Here is a 13,403-nt window from a genome sequence, read left to right on the forward strand (position 1 = left end):
AATTCCTCGAAATCTTTCTGTTAAACCTTTCATGAACACTCTGAATTACTAGCCACATTCACATATCCGACCTCTTACTGGATAGCCAGTAGAATTATTTCGTAAAATCCCCATCAACACCATGTAACCGCTAACCTGCTCACAGGAGATATCCCACCTGTGGAAATTCCATATCGTCATCCTCCAACAACACTACGCCGAGTACTATTACCACGAAACCAATAAACCATCCTGAGCCCGCGCTCATTCACCAGTTGTACAAGTATGTTCACTCCTCATGGGCATCAACTAAAGATGAGATAATACATTCTAATCCAGAGTCATGTTGTACCCTTCTTCATATCAAGCAACTCATCTCCCGCTGCCTAATAGCTAAAATTCCAAATTGAGTCTGTAGACCCCGTCGCTGTCCACCCTAGATCCCAAATCACTCTAAACTTTTCTCAGGACGTGTAGTGGTGAGCTATCTTTCTGATCCGTTCTGCAGCTACCAGTGCCTCTTTTTGTATTTGCACTCTGTCTATTTTATTTCAGATAGTATTTAGAGTTTTGTATAACTTACTAGATGCTCATACACTTGTGACACCAGCTCTTGGCACACACACTGGTAGAATTTGGATTTGGATTATTTTCCTTGGATTTAAATTAATCAGTACCTTTTCCACTTTCATTAATTATGCTAGGAAAAATAATAAATTATCTAGAAAATTATTAAAGAATGATTGTTATATGTTTAATTTATTAGTTTGGCTTGCCTAGCTGTAGCGTTGGGCGCCATCACGACCTTTTGGTGAAATTGTGTCGTGACAATATGGTATCAGAGCACTAGGTTCACGTAGGTCTCATATGTTATGAGCAGGCCAAATAGAGTCTTGCGGATCGGTACGGAGACGTCTGTATTTATCTTCGAGAGGCTATAGGGTGTTAGGAAATTACCTTTCTTCATCTTCCCTCATGCAATTGATGTAGAACTAAATATCTTTCTCTTACTCTCTCACAGATGGTGAGAACGCGCTCTAATGAGGTTCCAGGCCAAGGAAGAGCTACTCCCCCGGTTGCTAGAGGCCGAGGTAGAGGCATAGGGAGGGTTGCAACCCGTGGTAGGGGACAAGGATGTCCCAGGACTGTTCCAGTTATGCCGCTAGTGGGTCCAGTAGAGAATCCCATTATTGGGGAACAAGGTGAAGTGCTTGTGGCAGAGCCAGTTCCGGTGGACTTCACATCTGCACCGGGATTTCAGGATGTCATGGGTCGTATGCTGTAGTTCATGGACACTATGACTCAGGCAGGTTTATTTCCGGTAGACCCAGCCACATCTCAGGTGGGTGGGGGAGCATAGACCCCTAACCGCAGGCTCAAGGGCAGGAAGCTGCAGTATTTCAGACGCAGGGTGCACTACCCATGGGTGAAGCCCAGCCAGTGGCAGCAGCTACACCTGAGCCCAGGCCAACTACAACTGCTAATCCACAGAAACTATTGGATAGAAGGACTAGACTACATCCTCCTGTCTTTGGGGGTGAGCGACATGAGGATCCCCAGGATTTCATCGATCGGTGCAGGGATAGACTGTACAACATGAGGATATTGGAGTCTCGTGGGGTTGACTTTGCTACTTTTCAGATAGAGGACAGGGCCCGTAGATGGTGGAAGTCTTATATTCTTAGTAGACCAGCAGATTCTCCTCCCATGACTTGGGACAGGTTCACCCGTATTTTCTGGATAGGTATATTCCACCCTCCCAGAGAGAAGAGTTGCGGTTTCAGTTTGAGTATTTCCAGCAGGGTCAGATATCAGTAACCAATTATGAGGCAAGGTTCTCTGAGTTATCTCGCCATGCACTTATGATACTCCCTACTGAGGCGGAGAGAGTGCAGAGGTTTGTTGCGGGTTTATATACTAGCATTCAGGCCACTATGGCCTGAGAGGTTAAGATGAGGACTTTTTATGAGTTGGTCGTGGAGATAGCCCGGAGGATTGAGGGTGTGCGTCAGTGTAGCCGAGAGCAGGTTATGAGAGATAAGCGGTTTAAATATTCTGGAGAGTTCAGAGGTGCTCCGTCTAGGGGCAGAGGTCAGTTTGTGATAGGGCAGTCCAACAGGCCCCCATATCCAGCACCACCGCCTCCTCGGGGTGCCCCAGTGCGACCTTATTTCAGTGCTATGCCAGAGAGTTCTTATTGCCCACTAGCTATCCAGGGTTCTTCTAGTAGGTATTTAGGTCACCGGGGCCAGACTTCTAGTCAGCAGTTTATCGCATCGAAAAGTTGTTACGAGTGTGGGGATCCCAGTCACATACGGAGATTCTGCCCCAGGCTACGGGGCAGACCAGTGTAGCAGGGTCAACAGCCTATGATTACCGCACCAGTTGCTCCACCAGTCGTACTACCACCAAGAGGTGGAGGACATGTGGGTAGAGGTCGTCCTAGAGGTGGAGGCTAGCCAGGTGGAGGCTAGCCAGTTGGTGCTCCAGCTCGGTTCTATGCTTTTCCGGCCAGGCCAGATGCAGAGGCCTCAGATGCTGTGATTACAGGTATTATTTTTGTTTGCGGCAAAGATACCTCAGTATTATTTGATCCAGGATACACGTATTCATATGTGTCATCTCTATTTGCTCAATTCCTGGGTGTTTCTCGTGAGTCCTTGCGTACTCCTGTTTATGTGTCCACTCCTGTAGGCGATTCTGTTATTGTGAACTGGATCTACCGATCTTGTATTATTACATTTTGTGGCTATGAAACTAGAGTAGATCTCTTATTGCTCGAGATGATCGATTTTGAAATTATTCTGGGTATGGATTGGTTATCTCCATATCATGCTATTCTAGATTGTCATGCCAAGACTGTTACCTTGGCTATTCCACAGTTGCCTAGGCTGAAGTGGAAGGGTTCGCCTGTTAGTGCATTTAATCGGGTTATTTCTTTTATAAAGGCTCAACACATGGTTGAGAAGGGTTGTTTAGCTTATCTAGCCTATGTTCAGGATACTACTGCAGAGACTCCGGCTATTGATTCAGTGCTTATAGTTCGGGAGTTCTCCGATGAATTTCCTTCAGATCTTCCAGGTATGCCACCTGATCGTGATATTGATTTCTGTATTTACCTGGCTCCAGATACCCAGCCTATATCTATCCCACCGTATCACATGGCTCCGAAAGAATTGAAAAAATTGAAAGAATAGCTTGAGGAGTTACTAGCCAAAGGGTTCGTCATACCGAGTGTATCGCCTTGGGGTGCACTGGTATTATTTGTGAAGAAGAAGGATGGAACAATGTGAATGTGTATTGATTATCGTCAATTGAACAAAGTCACTATTAAGAACAAGTACTCGTTGCCACGTATCGATGATCTATTTGACTAGTTTCAGAGTGCTAGGGTATTCTCTAAGATCGACTTGAGGTCGGGGTACCATCAGTTGAAGATTCAGGATTCGGATGTTCCAAAGACTTCTTTCCGAACTAGATATGGTCATTATGAGTTTCTGGTGATGTTCTTCGATTTAAGTAATGCCCCGGCAGCGTTTATGGATTTGATGAACAAGGTATTCAGGCCATATATTGATTCGTTTGACATTGTCTTCATTGATGATATTTTGATCTACTCGTGCAGTAAGGAGGAGCATGAGCAGCATATGAGAGTGGTGATTCAGACGTTGCGGGAACAAAAGTTATATGCTAAGTTTTCCAAATGTGAGTTCTGGCTAGAGTTTGTAGCATTTTGGGGGCATATAGTATCGGGCGAGGGGTATTAAGGTTGATCCCAAAAAGATTGAGGCAGTTCATAATTGGCATCGTCCCACTTCGGCGACTAAGATTAGGAGTTTCCTAGGTTTAGCAGGTTATTATCGTAGGTTCGTGGACTGTTTTTCTTCTATTGCAGCACCTTTGACCAAATAAACCCAGAAGGGTACTCCGTTCCGATGGTCCAATGATTGTGAAGTGAGATTTCAGAAGCTCAAGATAGTATTGACTACAGCACCAGTGTTAGTGTTGCCTTCCGGTTTGAGAATGTATACAGTATATTATGACGCTTCACGCGTTGACTTGGGTTGTGTATTGATGCAAGAAGGGCGAGTTATTACATATGCTTCACGTCAGCTGAAGCCCCACGAGAAGAATTATCCGGTGCATGATTTGGAGTTAGCTGCGATTGTTCACGCTCTTAAGATTTGGAGGCATTATCTTTATGGGGTGTCTTGTGAAGTTTACACTGATCATCATAGTTTGCAGCATTTGTTCAAGCAGAGAGACCTAAATTTGAGGCAACCCAGATGGCTTGAGTTACTAAAAAATTATGATATTACTATCCTGTATCATCCGGGCAAAGCAAACGTGGTTGCAGACGCCTTGAGTAGGAAGGCGGAGAGTATAGGTAGTTTGGATTTCATTTCAGCAGAGGAGAGGCCATTATCTTTGGATATTCAGTTCTTGGCTAACAGACTTGTGCGGCTGGATATTTCAGAGCCCAGCCGAGTTCTTGCATGTGTTGTGGCCCAGTCTTCACTATTTGAGTAGATCAAGGCTCTCCAGTATGATGATCCACACTTAAATGGATCTTCGAGAAATGGTACTACGGGGTGGTGCCAAGGAAGTTGCTATTGGCGTGGATGGTGTTTTGCGACTCCATGATCGTCTATGTGTTCCTAATGTGGATGGACTGATGAAAAAGATCCTAGAGAAAGCACACAGTTCTCGGTATTCTATTCACCCAGGTGCTACGAAGATGTACCGTGACCTAAGGTAGCATTTTTGGTGGTGGCGAATAAAAAAGGACATAGTTGAGTATGTAGCTAGGTGTCTAAATTACCAGCAAGTTAAATATGAGCACCAAAGGCCAAGTGGCCTACTTCAGCAGATGACTATACCAGAGTGGAAATGGGAACGCATTACTATGGACTTTGTAGTTGGGTTGCCGCGGACCTTGCGGAAGTTTGATAGAGTTTGGGTGATTGTTGACAGGTTGACCAAGTCGGCACACTTTATTCCGGTTGTGACTGCATATACTTCAGAGAGGTTGGCCTAGATTTATATTCAGAAGATAGTTCGGTTGCACGGTGTGCCAATTTCCATCATATCAGATATAGGCCCTCAGTTTACTTCACATTTTTGGAGAGCAGTACAACCTTTCATCCGCAGACCGACGGGCAGTCAGAGCGGACAATTCAAATTTTGGAGGATATGCTCAGGGCATGTGTGATTGACTTTTGAGGCCAGTGGGATCGTTTCCTACCTTTGGCTGAGTTACCAATCCTGCATTGAGATGGCTCCGTTTGAGGCTTTATATGGTCGGCGATGCCGTTCGCCCATTGGATGGTTTAAGCCCGGTGAGACTAAGTTATATGGTACTGATTTGGTGAAAGATGCCTTGGAAAAGGTAAAGTTGATTCAGGAGCGACTTAGTACGGCACAATCCAGACAGAAAAAATATGCAGATCAGAAAGCGCGTGATTTATCATTTATGGTGGGTGAAAAAGTTCTCTTGAAAGTTTCGCCGATGAAGGGAATCATGAGATTTGGGAAAAGGGGAAAGTTGAGCCCAAGGTTTATAGGCCCATTTGAGGTGTTGAGACGAGTTGGGGAGGTTACTTACGAGCTTGCTTTGCCTCCTAGTCTATCAGGAGTTCATCCGATTTTCCATGTATCTATACTTCGGAAGTATCATGCCAACCTATCACATGTGTTAGACTTCAACACAGTTCAACTAGATAATAGTTTGGGCTATGAAGAAGAACCAATTGCCATTGTTGATAAACAGGTTCGCCAGTTGAGGTCCAAAAGGATTTCTACAGTAAAAGTTCAGTGAAGGGGCCAACCAGTCGCGGAAGCGACTTGGGAGGCCGAGGAAAACATGCGAACCAGATATCCACACTTATTCATCACTCCAGGTATAATTCTAAACCCGTTCGAGGACGAACGTTTATTTAAGAGGTGGAGAATGTAATGACCCAACCGGTCATTTTGAATTTTAGAACCCCGTTCCCCTAAATAAAACTCCTCGTATGTTATTTCATTAATTTATGACTTGCGGGGATGGTGGGTTCGGGATTTGGAAGTGTTCGGGTTAAAATCAGAACATTTGGTTCCTTAAGTTTGCCTTAAAATGCTAAGTTTGACTTCGGTCAACATTTTTAGAAAACGACCCAGGAAAAGAATTTTGATGATTCCAACACCTCCATATGGTAATTTTGGATTTAGGAGCATGTTCGAAATTTTATTTGGAAGCCCGTAGTTAAATTAGGCTTGAAATGGCTAAAATAGAAATTTAAATTTAGAAGTTTGACTGGGGAGTTGACTTTTTAATATCGGAGTCGGAATACAGTTCTGAAAATTTTTGTAGCTCGAGGGTCATGATCGAAGTTTGATAGCAGGCCCCATGATCGAGGGTCATGATAGAAGGCAGGGCTCGCGGGTCACGATCGAAGGCCCAGGCTCGAGGGTCACAATCGAAGGCATAGGCTCGAGGGCCACGATCGAGGCCAAGGATCGAGGCCATGATTGAGGCCATGACCGAGGCAGGACTGAGGGTTGCCTGGGCAGAACTATAAAGGAGGGGACTTCCTCCCATTCTCCATTTTTGACAAATTGGAGCTTGAGCAGAGGCGATGTTTGATGAATTTTCAAGGAAAGTCATTGGGGTAAGTGATTCTAACTCGGATTTGGTCAATATACACGAATATATCATTTTTTTCACCATTTAATTAGTGTTTTGAGATTGAAATTTTGAAACTTTTTAGAAATCTCATAGAAACGAATTTTTGAGATTTCAGTGTCGATTCAGAGTCGGATTTGAGTGAAATTGGTATGGTTGGACTCGTAATTGAATGGGTTGTCGGATTTCATAACTTTCACCGGATTCCGAGATATGGGCCCCATGGACAAATTTTTAATTAATTTCGAATTTTTATTGAAAATGTAGTATTTTCTTGTGAAATTGATTCTATAATTTTTGGTGACTGTATCGAATTATTTTTGGTTAGATTCGAGTCATTCAGAGTTGGACAATCGAGGAAAGGGTCTACTAGTAGATTAAATTGGAGCAAGATGAGGTAAGTCTCTTGTCTAATTTTGTGAGGAAAAAATTACCCCATAGGTGATTAAATTAATAATTGTTACTAATTGTGGGGCCTACGTACGCACGAGGTGATGAGAGTCCGTACGTAGCTACTATCTATGCTAAGTCCGGGTAGTTTAGGACTCAAAGCATGAATTATTTGTGTAAATTGTATTCTTTATTTAATTAAATTATTTGAAATATATTGTGAATTGTTAGGGAAAGATAGTAAAAGAAGGGAATCTCATATACTTAATTTTCTGTTTAAATTAATTAATTGTTAAAAGAAATTGTTCATCCTCTCGAATTAATCTTATAATAAATACACCCTCATTCCGAAGATACATAAGAAAATGTCCTCCTTTCTTGTGGAGCGGGCCGAACGCCTCGGCAGTAAAGATGCATCTATGGATCGCACCGCACGTCCCTCGATAGTGCACGCGACACTCTGGAATGGGCCGTACGACCTCAACAGAAATTGTGCCTAATAATAATAATAATAATTATACGATACCTTGATGTTTTAATGGTAGCTTGTAAATTTAATTAATATATTAGAATTTGTTGCATTTGAAGGAATTTAATTATTTCTGTTGGTTAAATGAGAATTATCGTAAATTATATGAATCATGTGTATTTAAATAGTCTATTTTTATTTCAATTATTATTATTGACCCCTTAGTGAGTGTCAAAGTCGACCTCTCGTCTTTATCTCTTCGAGATTAGGCTTGATAGTTACTGGGTACACGTTACTTACGTATTCATGCTACACTTGCTACACTTTTTGTGCAGGATCTGAGACAGGCACTTGTGGAGGACCTATTATCGCACACCCACGTTATCCAGAGGCGTAGTAGTGAGCTGTCTTTCCAAGTCGTTCTTCAGCTACCAGTGCCTCTTCTTGTATTTGCACTCTGTCTATTTTATTTCAGATAATATTTGGAGTTTTGTATAACTTACTAGATACCCATACACTTGTGACACCATGTCTTGGCACACACACTGGTAGAATTTGAATTTGTATTATTTTCCTTGAATTTAAATTAATTAGTACCTTTTCTACTTTCATTAATATTGCTAGGAAAAAGAATAAATTGTCTAGAAATTTTTTAAAGAATGATTGTTATATGTTTAATTTATTAGTTTGGCTTGTCTAATTGTAGTGTTGGGCACCATCACGACCTTTAGGTGAAATTGGGTCGTGACAACTGAAGTACTGGAAAAATATTCTGAGGAAGAAGAAATGCAACCAGAAGTAGTTCAACCAAAAATTGAACTCAAAGTTCTCCCCTCCCATTTGAAATATGTTTATCTTGAGCAAAAATTATTTTCAGTGATTATTGCATCTTCTTTAACTGCAGAACAAGAAGAAAGATTGATTGAAGTGTTGAACGCACATAAAGGATCCTAAGGATGGACTATAGAAGATATCAAAGGAATTAGTCCTGCTATTTGTACACATAGGATCCTTATGGAGGATTGCTACAAGCCAATAGTCCAGCTCAAAAGAACACTGAATCCAGCAATGTATGAAGTGGTGAAAAAGGAGATTGTAAAGCTTCTGGCGGCAGGTATCATTTATCCTATTTCAGACAGCCCATGGGTAAGTCCCGTTCAAGTAGTACCTAAGAAAGGAGGTATGATTGTTGTTAAAAATGAAAATAATGAACTCATACCTTCCAGGACACAGGATGGAGAGTATGTATTGATTATAGACGTCTTAATGATGCCATAAGGATTGATCATTTTTCTTTACCATTTATTGATCAAATGTTGGAAAGAATTGCAGGATATGGATTATACTGTTTTCTTGATGGCTATTCAGGTTATAACCAGATACCAATCGCACCTGAAGATCAGGATAAGACAACCTTTACATGTCCTCATGGAACATATGCTTATCGGAGAATTCCATTTGGTATGTGCAACGCCCCTGCTACATTTCAGCATTGCATGTCAGTAATTTTTTCTGACATGAATGAAAAATTTCTTAAGATTTTTATGGATGATTTTACACTTTTTGGCAAAACATTTGAGGATTGTCTTCACCACTTGACTTTAGTTCTTAAGAGATGTGAAGAGACAAACTTGATTCTTAATTAGGAAAAATGTCATTTTATGGTTACTGAGGGAATTGTTTTAGGACATAAAATCACTGCTAAAGGGATAGAAGTTGATAAGGCAAAAATTAATCTTATAGCATGATTACCCCCTCCCACAACCATTAAAGGCATTAGAAGGTTTTTAGGTCATGCAGGTTTTTACAGATTGTTCATAAAAGATTTTTCAAAGATTTCAAAACCGATGACTAACCTCTTGATGAAAGATACGAAGTTTGACTTTTCAGGTGATTGTTTGAGAGAATTTGAGACCCTTAAGGAAAAGTTATCAACTGCCCCAGTAGTTGTGTCCCATGAATGGAACCAACCTTTTGAAGTCATGTGTGATGGTAGTGATACGGCAGTCAGAGCTGTTTTAGGCAAGAGAAAGGATAAGGTTTTTCGTCCCATTTACTATGCTAGTAGGAAACTGAGTGAGACTTAATTAAATTATGCCACAACAGGGAAAGAGTTACTAGCAGTGGTATTTGCATTTGATCATTTTCGTTCCTATTTGATAGGAAACAAGGTCACTATTTTTTACAGTTCATGTTGCTCTAAAATACCTCTTAGCAAAGAAAGATGCTCGACCTAGATTGTAAAGATGGATTTTACTCTCCAAGAATTTGACCTTGAGATAAAGGACAAAAAAGGAACGGAAAATCAAGTAGCTGACCATTTGTCTAGATTAGAAACCACTCTTCTTGAGTCTTGTGATATAAACGAAGAGTTTCCTTATGAACATATTTTTTCTATTGACTCAGTTGTTACTTGTCACGACCCAAATTCTAACATGTCGTGATTACACCTATCTCGAAACTAGGCAAGCCGAAAATCTCAGTAAACCACAATTTCTTTTTAAGTTCGAAAATATAATATTTAAATAAAATCCACAAATCCTACAAATACCGATACAACCACTCCCAAAACCTAGTGTCATCGAGTACATGAGCATCTATATATTACAAGTTTGGAGAATACGTTCTATAATAAGCTGAGACCAGGGAAGGAGAGACAGGGTCTGCGAAATATGGCAGCTACCTCTGAATCTCCAAAAAATCGACTGTGTGAAAGGATCAACACCCACTGTATCCGGGATCACCTGGATCTGCACACGAAGTGCAGGTTGTAGTACGAGTACAACCAACTCAGTAAGTAATAATAATAAATAAGGAACTGAAGATAGTGACGAGCTATACAGTTTTAATTCATTTCCAGTAATAACAGCAAAGAATAGACATGCTTTCAAATCAGGCAGTTTAGAATCTTTTCAGAAATTTCTTGTAATCCAGATATAGAATCTTTTCAGAAATTTCACCACAATAACAGATAGCAACTAAATGCAACAACAAATGGATATCAAGTACAACCTCTCAGGACAGCAATCACCCACCGGGCTCCCAGCCCTCATCGCTCACACTCAATGGGTAACCGCACTCACTGGGGTGTACAGACTCCGGAGGGGATCCTACAACCCAAGCGCTATAATCTGCACGGCTAACTCACGTGTTGCACCGACAACTCACATGAAATAGTATCAACATTTGGATCCGCACGGCCAACTCACGTGTTGCACGGACAACACACGTGCTATAATATCAATATCTGGATACGCACGACCAACTCACGTGCTGCACGGACAACTCACGTGCTCTACTATCCCGCACAGACAACTCACGTGCTATAATATAATATCTCACAATCAGGCCCTCGGCCTCACACAGTCAAAAATCTCTCCAGTATCTCGGGCTCTCAATAATCATGAAATTAGCCCAAACAACAATGATATGATGCATCAATAATGAACAATAGAGACTGAGATAAAATAAACAAGTAAACAGTGATTGAGTACCAAACAACAATTTAGCAGATAATTCAACATGAACACGACCTCTGTGGGTCCCAGCAGTACTAACACATAGCCTAAACATGGTTTCTAACATGCCTTACAGTCAAATTTCCACAACACATAGAGAGCATATAGCTAACAATAAATTATTCAACTTTACAGTTTCCCGGGACGGACCAAGTCACAATCCCATCGGTACACGCCCACGCGCCCATCACCTAGCATGTGCGTCACCTCCAAAATAATCACATGATACCAAAATCCGGGGTTTCATACCCTCAGGACCAGATTTATAACTGTTAGTTACCTCAGAGAGTGAAATTCTTTACTTTTCTATACCCTTACCTCGCAAATCGGTCTCCGAATGCCTCGAATCTAGTCATAATTAATTCGTTTCAGTCAATAAAATTTATTGGAATTAATTCCATATGAAAATACTAATTTTTCATAAAATTCGAAATTTAGCTCAAAAATTGCATGTAGGTCCCACGCCTCGGGACTCGACAAAAGTTACAAAATATTAACGCCCATCTAATCACGATTCCAACCATACAAATTTCACCATATTCCGACATCAACTCGACCCTCAAATCTTCAATTGAAGTCTTTGAAGATTTCTACCATTTTTAACCCAATCTTTACCCATTTGAACTCAACACTCTTTCCATAAATATTATTGATACGTATAAATAATACTCTTATACCCAAGAATCATACTCTTAATCACCCATCATTACCCAAACTTGAAATTGGAGATTAGGGGTTAGAACCGTACCTCTTTGATGAAGAACTTGAGGGATTTCTTGTTGGATTTCAAGGCTTGGACAAGATTTTGATGCACAAGACACTTCATCTACTTTCTCTCTCTAAAACTCTCTCACTTCTCTCTAAAATCATCAGATAATTACCCCAAAATAATCCCCAACGCCTATTTATCAAATTTAGGTGGGGTTATGAAAATAGAAAAATTACCCCTCCGAAAACAGGTATGCGATCGCACAATGCACCACCAAATAGGTATGCGGGTCGCACAATGGATCGCAAAACTGATGCCTAGAAGTGGTGTGTGCTGGGCATATCGGCGACCATTTTGCGGGTCGCAAACCTATTTTGTGGCTCGCATAATGGATTTGTGGTCGCACAATTTGCCGCATAATCGCATTTTTCCAGCTTTTGGTAATTTGGTCATAACTTCTTGTAGGAATGTTCAAATGACGAACGATTTGAAGAGTTAGAAACTAGACTCAAAGATCTTTCGTTTGATAAGTATTACACCATATAACACTTCGTATCATGAGAATTATGCTCATTTGAAGTTAGGTCTTGTGCGAAACCTATCGAATCAAGTCCGATTGACCTCAAATTTTGCACACAAGTCATAAATGACATAATGAAGCTATTCCAATTTCCAGAATCGGATTCTGACCTCGATATCAAAAAGTCAACCCCTCGATCAAACTTCCCAAAAATTTAACTTTCGGCATTTCAAGCCTAATTCCGCTACGGACCTCCAAATAATTTTCTAGACATGCTCCTATGTCCAAAATCACCATATGGAGCTATTGGAATCCTCAGAATTAAATTTCGAGGTCGTTTACACATAAGTCAATATCCGGTCAACTTTTCTAACCTAAGTTTTAAACTTTGGAACTAAGTGTTCTAATTCATTCCAAAACCTCACCGAACCAGAACCAATTACCCCGGCAAGTCGCACAACAATTGTAAATCCCAAATTGAGTAGTAAAGGGGGAAACAAGGCTATGATACTCAAAACGACAGGTCGGGTCGTTACATTCTCCCCCACTTGAACATATGTTCGTCGTCGAACGCGCCAAGAGTTGTTCTTAACCTTCAAACCTCTATTCCACCTTACTACGCATATACCATGGGGTGATCTCACGTCACCCTATTCCATATAGGTCTGACAACACAATACAACTGAAAATCCTTAATTTAACCTTAGCCCAAAAACCTTGGAATTCAATTCCCAACCTTCAGAATATATTTCAAGACATGAATCTTACACACATTGTATAAGTCTAAACAAGTTGTATCAAGCCATAGCCATAACCCCAAATATAATCATATTACATACTACACAACTCACATGCTCGCAGCACCATTCCCGATCACAATCACAGTAATTACTCCAAACCAACCAAGTACAAGTATTAAACCTCATATTAAGCCAAACCTCATTCCAAAGTCTTCGTACACTGCTGATAATAAAAGAAACATGCAGAAATCTCATGACCCTTTATCACACAAGTCATGGAGCTCTCTCGCCTCAACCAGAATCATAATCACTTTCTAAGCCGACTTTCAATATTATCCTCCCAAATCTACCGTAATCAAACCTGATAGTACCCACTCTATGTCCAATGACCTTATATTATTAATCACAACTATC

This window comes from Nicotiana tomentosiformis, chromosome 10 (assembly GCF_000390325.3).
Source record: "Nicotiana tomentosiformis chromosome 10, ASM39032v3, whole genome shotgun sequence".
Taxonomy (NCBI): Eukaryota; Viridiplantae; Streptophyta; class Magnoliopsida; order Solanales; family Solanaceae; genus Nicotiana; species Nicotiana tomentosiformis.